Genomic DNA, 7189 nt, shown 5'->3' with positions numbered 1-7189 from the left:
ATAACTGTGACGGCCTGCTGGCCTGTACCTTTCCATGACAGGTGTCTAACCCTCTGTTTGTGTCCCTGGTCTCCGTGTGCAGTGCTGCTGATTGGGGATAACGAGCCGTAACTGGGTGCACCTGGTACGCAGGTGTACCGGACACCTTGAAAGCTCTGGCTCCTCCTCCTCCGGGGCTCGACCTGCAGCAGACACAGGCTGAGCGAGTGGGCTTGGCCAGCATCGGGGGGTCGTGCTGAGCATTCATTTTGTCTTGTGGATTGTTTTGTTTGAATATCTGCACCTCTGAGATTCTACAATAAACCCTTCCGGGAACATCGTAAAACTACCGTCCGCTCTGTCGTGTCATTCATACGCTGGGTGTGACATATGGGGGCTCGTCCAAAAGAAAGAAAGAAACGCCAGTTTTGTAGTGAAGTTGGATAATTAGGGGTGGTCATAAAGTCCGAGTGAAAATATTGAGGGATACTGGGGCTAGTGGGTCTTTTATATTAGGGTCAGTGTTGCCTTTCTCTAATGCGTCTTACACTGGGAATTCGCTTTTAATTCGTGGAATTGGCTTAAACACAATTTCAGTGCCGTTGCACACTGTCTCTATTGAGTGTGAACTAGTGGAGGGAGACGTGGAGCTTGGTGTTCGGCCTGCACTACCTATTGATGGCATCTCAGTGGTGCTCGGGAACCAGCTGGCAGGTAGACGCATCTGGTCAGATACGTCTTCTCCTCTGGTGGTTACTGAAGAGCCGCTGTCAACTGATGAGAGTGCTGAAAAGTATCCGAAGGTGTTTACCGCATGTGTAGTGACTTGCTCTGCCAGTCGAAAAACTGAGACCGAGAGAGTGCAGTCAACTAAATCCAAATCTTTTTCGCTCGCTGATTATCCCGTCTGTGTATCACGTGAGGAATTGGCAGAAGAGCAAAAATCAGATGAGACTTTGAAATCACTCTTTGAACTCGTTAACGTTGACAACGAAATTCGGAATAAAGCGGGGGGCTACTTCGTTAAAGACGGCGTGCTGTTAAGGAAGTGGTCTCCTCACGCCGATTGCTTTGTTGGTGATCCAATTTTCCAGGTGGTGGTGCCTGCTAAATTTCGTCTGCTGGTACTCGAAACCGCTCATGATAAGCTCGCTGGTCATGCCGGTGTACAGAAAACGTATGATCACATTTTGCGCTATTTCCACTGGCCGCGAGTTAAGCGCGACGTTGCCAGTTTTGTAAAAACGTGCGAAACATGTCAACTTACAGGTAAACCCAATGTGATGCTGAAGCCGGCTCCGTTGCGTCCGATTCCGACTGCGAGTCGACCTTTTGAGCACCTTATCATTGACAATGTTGGGCCTCTCCCTCGCTCTAAAACAGGCTGTGAGTACCTGCTCACGGTTATGTGCCAGACCACTCGCTACCCGGCTGCTTTTCCATTACGTTCTATTAACACGAAAGCAATTGTTAAGGCACTGAGTCAATTTATTTCAACTTTCGGGTTACCGAAAGTTGTGCAGTCTGATCGGGGGAGTAACTTTACTTCCAAATTGTTCAAAGACGTTCTCAGGCAATTGGGAATTCAGCAAAATCTGTCAACCGCTTATCACGCTCAGAGCCAAGGTGCTTTGGAACGCTTTCATTCAACGCTGAAATCACTGCTTCGTGCATATTGTGTCGAGTTAGGGGGCGATTGGGAGGAAGGCCTGCCGTGGCTGATGTTAGCAGCCAGGGGGGTCACGCATGAGAGTACTGGCTTTAGTCCAAATGATCTTGTTTTTGCGCACCGTGTGCGTGGGGTGATGTCAGTGCTCCATGATCAATGGACTGATTCAAAACCGCCTGATAATTTGTCTGAGTACGTTCTGGGTTTCCGCCGCCGTCTTTCCTCTGCCTGGAGAATCGCTAGGGAACGGCTGGAGGAGTCCCAGAAGAAAATGAAAACACTCTTCGATCGTCGCACGGAGCACAGAACGTTTGTTGTTGGTGATTTAGTGCTCGCGCTGCTTCCGGTACTTGGTTCACCGTTTCAGGCCAGGTATGCTGGACCCTATAAGGTCCTGCATTGTGGTCTGAATGATAATTACGTGATCTTGACCCCCGACAGGAGGAATGTCACTCAACGATGTCATGTTAATCTCTTGAAACCGTTCCATACTCGTGAGGAGCGGCGCGCTTTGAAAACTATCGATCCCGTGGTGCTAGTGGACAGCTCCTCGCTGGTTCGCGCACCTTTGATGGTGGCAGCATCAGAGGGGGAGGAGTTTAACACAACCAATGATTGCGTATTACAAGGACGTACAAGGACGACACAGGCACGGCTCACGGTTAATCTGGCAAAGTGTGAGTTTGCTGGAGCGACCGTGACCTACCTGGGTAAGGTAGTGGGGCAGGGGCAAGTGCTCCCCATCCGTGCCAAAGTACAGGTTATTGACGAGTTCCCTGTTCCTGCTACAAAACGCGAGTTAATGCGCTTCCTCGGAATGGTGGGATTTTACCGCTGCTTCTGTCAAAACTTTTCGTCAGTAGTCGCGCCATTGACTAATTTACTAAAAGCAAAGGCCACTTATACGTGGACAGAATCCTGCCAAAACGCGTTTGACTCTGTTAAAGCTCTGTTAAGCTCCGCACCCGTTTTGATGGCTCCACGACTGGACAAACCATTTAAAATTCAAACGGATGCCAGTAACGTTGGCGCTGGAGCTGTGCTAATTCAAGAAAATGACACTGGCATAGAACATCCTGTATGTTTCTTTTCTCGAAAATTCAAGAATTATCAATTGAGTTATTCGGTAATTGAGAAGGAGGCCCTCGCGCTCGTATGGGCACTCCAGCATTTCGAAGTGTATGTGGGTGGGCATTGTTCGGCCGTGGTTGTTTATAGCGACCATAACCCACTTACGTTTCTACAGTCTCTCCAAAACCCAAACCAACGGTTGATGAGATGGAGTCTCTTTCTTCAGCCGTACAATCTGGATATTCGCCACATTAGGGGCTCTGAGAATGTGGTTGCAGATGCCTTGTCACGAGCCCATGTGTGTGCGTAGTAGTGTGCGTGAATGCTAGTGTGTGCGAGAGTGCTTGTGAGAGTGGTTGTGGGTGTCAGTTGGTATTTCTTATACTCTAGCCAATTATTTAGCTTTCCGGGTGCTGGTAATGGTTTGGTGGGAAGTATTTCAGGGTAGTTTTTTTGTTCTCCACTTTTACAGGCTAAATAAATTCACGGTGTAATTTAATGCACGATGTATGTAATGTTTATATGTTTTGGCTGGATTTTGGTTATGTCTATGGTGTGCACATCTGGTGAGCGGTGGTAGTGTGATAGGTGAAAACCAGGGGTCTCCATCTTTTAAGGGGGAGGGTGTGACGGCCTGCTGGCCTGTACTTTTCCATGACAGGTGTCTAACCCTCTGTTTGTGTCCCTGGTCTCCGTGCAGTGCTGCTGATTGGGGATAACGAGCCGTAACTGGGTGCACCTGGTACGCAGGTGTACCGGACTCCTTGAAAGCTCTGGCTCTTCCTCCTCCGGGGCTCGACCTGCAGCAGACACAGGCTGAGCGAGTGGGCTTGGGTATTCGTTTTGTCTTGTGGATTGTTTTGTTTGAATATCTGCACCTCTGAGATTCTACAATAAACCCATCCGGGAACATCGTAAAACTACCGTCCGCTCTGTCGTGTCATTCATACGCTGGGTGTGACAATAACTCCCTTAGATTTATTCAACATCGCACAGAGTTCAACCAGCTGCCCCAGGTTCTGGAGGGAAGATAGAGAGGCTTGTTTTGTTTGGAGGATGCGAATGTTTACACAAACAGAACATAGAGCCGATAAAGCAGGAACACGATATTCTTTACTCCAATAAACAACAACACTGACCCACAAGGCGTCAGCTGAGTCAAGGCTGGTTTATGTGAGGATTTGCCCAGCAACTATCAGAGGAGGAGCGAAACGGAGCGGCTCCTCATCATTTCCTGATTCCAGTGCCAAGAGGCTGGGACTACGCGTGCGCACCATCAAGGAAGACCCCCTCTCGTTATTGACCAATCCTGTTCTACCTATCAATCAATCCTTAACCCTCAGCAAGAGTAAGGAAAAACTACTAAAAACCCTTTTAACAGGGTAAAAATATGTAGAAACCTCAGAGAGGTAGTTTTCTTGATGATTGTTTTAACTCATTTGTTTGGGAATTATACCACGGAGCTAATTTACTATGTTTGACATTTTGCTTTTTTAGAGGTGCTATTGAGTCTAATGTTAATTGTAATGAGTCTGCAGAGCTATCGACGAGATGATCGATCTCAATGGAGCTCGGGTTTTTAAAGAATTTGTTGTTTATATCGACGTATAATACGGGTTTAAATGTAATTGGAATTATTTCCTTAAATTTAGCTACAGCATTCTCAGGTAGACATCTAGAAAATGAATTTTTGTATTAGTGGCATATATTCAGTTATTGAAAAATTGAAGGTTATTAAATTATGGTCTGATAGAACTGGATTGCGCGGAAGTACTGTTAAATGTTCAATTCCGACACCGTACGATAATACAAGGTCAAGTGTGTGGTTACAACATTGAGTAGGTTGGGGTACACACTGACTGAAACCAATTGAGTCTAATATCAAAATAAATGCTACGCTAACGCTATCTTTATTAATGTCAACATGAATATTAAAGTTACCAACAATAATAATTGTATTGGTCTTAAAATATGATTTGCTGTTGGTGTTTCCTGGATTGGCATGGAAGACTAAGAACAAGACATTCAAATGAGTTATAGCTGAGTTTAGGTTTAGGATTAATTGATAGACTTGAGTTAAAAATAGCATCAACTCCATCTCCTCGCCTGAATTCTCTGGCAACGTGGGAATTTTTATGACTTGGGGGAATAGATTCATTTAGACTGACATATTCATCAGGATGCAGCCACGTCTCAGTTAGGGACAATAAATCTATGTTGTAATCGGAGACTAGTTCATTAACTAAAATGGCCTTAGTTGACAGTGATCTAATGTTTAAAAGATCACATTTAAAAGTCTTAGTTTCCTGTGTTGTTTCAGAGGTTGTGTTAATTTGTATTAGATTTTTGTATACCTACTGTTATAAAATATTACAACCGCCGTCTGTTCGATGCGACTTGTACCTGCCCCGTGCCGCTAGAGGGCCGAGGGTTGTGCTTTAGGTGCCCATTGCTTTGCTGTAACTTTTCTTCCATTTTCATTGCTCCTTAATAAATACTTGATTGGACCAAAACAAGACCGGCTCTTCTCATATTTGATATAAAAGAACACAGAGACATGCCAGATAAGTGATTTTGAAATGTCCATCACATCATTCCTGTTTTCTATATTAGTGTTTATGTAAATAATGAAATCAATAGTAGTGTAATTATTTTGACAATTTCAAATAAATGTACTCAGGCTTGTTTAATCAAAAACTCTTTAATATAACCTTAACTTCTACTTCTACTAGTCGCCCCTCTGGCTGTGCCACTGCATCCAAGCGCATTCCGCAGCGTCGGGCAATAAGAGATTCTGCTCCTCTGGTTATTTCTAATCACTCACATGTTGCACTTGTCTTTATAAAAACCTGCTGAATTCATGTTTATGTTCATGGGTAACTGGACATCGCTTCTCCTGCAATGATGAAGTTAAACGCTATGTTGCGTCATTATCTGCAGAAAGAACTTCTATCCTGTTTCTGCCAGTCTCAGTCTCTAAAACGATCACAATAATTTAGTAATTAATTGATGATGTTGTACCTGGTATTTGTAAACTATAGTTCGGCCTACATCTTTAACCAAATCTTGACCACATGTTTCTTTGTTTGGCTAAGCTGGAGGAGGTGAGGTCAAGACACCACCTCTAAATTTAAGGTTAAACTTAAAACATTCCTTTTTGGTAAAGCCTATTATTAGGGCTGGATCAGGTGAGTCCTGAACCATCCCTTGGTTATGCAGCTATCGGGCTAAATTGCTGGGGGAATTTCCATCATGTACTGAGCACTTCTCCCTTTTATTTCTGTCTCTGCCCCCACACATCCAGATCTGCAAGATAATGTAACAGTTCTCAGGTTGAGATCCCATAAACAGATAAGATTTCCTGCATAAACAGGAGAAAGAATGAAACAGGGGGCGGGTGCTTCTGTCCAGTGCCACTTCACTCAGTAGAATGTATTCACAAATATTCAAAATAATAATTTACCTTCTTTTGATCATGTTTCTGTATTTTGTTCTATGTATTTAGTTATCTTTGCAATACAAATATCCAAATACATATCTGCATCTTTCTTTACACTTTCTTTCAAACGGCTGACATAAAAACACACATTCTCAATTTCTCTGTTCAGTGAATTCAACGAACTATTGTATTAATGACATTCTCTTTATGTCTATTACCTGAGTTATTCTTTGTGTTCACAGCTATGGACTAATATAACATTACTTGGAAATATTTCCCTTATGTAGTCTCACTTATAAAGTGCAAATAAAACTGTAATACTGAAAATAAAAAATAAAATTAGCACAATGCTACAATATAAATGCATGAGCTGAGCTAGGACTTAAACAACATTTTACAGAGAATATGTATGTATATGACCAACTTGTATAACCAGAAAAAAAAACTTTAATAACATTTTTACACTCTTATTGTTTTCATTATAACTAGTCAGAGCTGAAACCTGAGGGTTCACAAAAGTATTTATGGTCTCTCGTTCCTCTCTCTCCCATTCTCCTTCAAGTCATATTTGAACTGTGGCGCACATGTCAGTTGGCTCCTAAATGGTGGAATGAGCTCCCCAATGACATCAGGACAACAGAAAGTCCAGTCATCTTCCGCTGCAAACTAAAAACACATCTGTAGCGACTTTACCTTGAATTTAAAAAAAAGCACTTACTTATAGCACTTTGTAGTTTGGCTTTCTTGAAGAAATTGTACTTTCTTGATCAGAATCAGAATCAGAATTATTTTTATTTGCCAAGTATGATTGCACATACAGGAAATTGCCTTAGTGTTGTTCGTTGGTGCACTGAACATAAAACAACAATATAGAACAAAATATATACAGTAACAGAGTTATGGGCACGTGCGGTGCTAAGGTGCAGAGATTGGTGATAGTGCCAATAATATATCAAGTATAAATTATGTGCAAGGAGGGGGGGGGCAGAGTCAGTGTGATGCAGGGGGGCTTGTTTGTGAGCGAGGGGTAG

Source organism: Pleuronectes platessa, chromosome 1 (genome assembly GCF_947347685.1).
Source record: "Pleuronectes platessa chromosome 1, fPlePla1.1, whole genome shotgun sequence".
Lineage (NCBI taxonomy): Eukaryota > Metazoa > Chordata > Actinopteri > Pleuronectiformes > Pleuronectidae > Pleuronectes > Pleuronectes platessa.
This window is presented reverse-complemented; position numbering follows the sequence as displayed.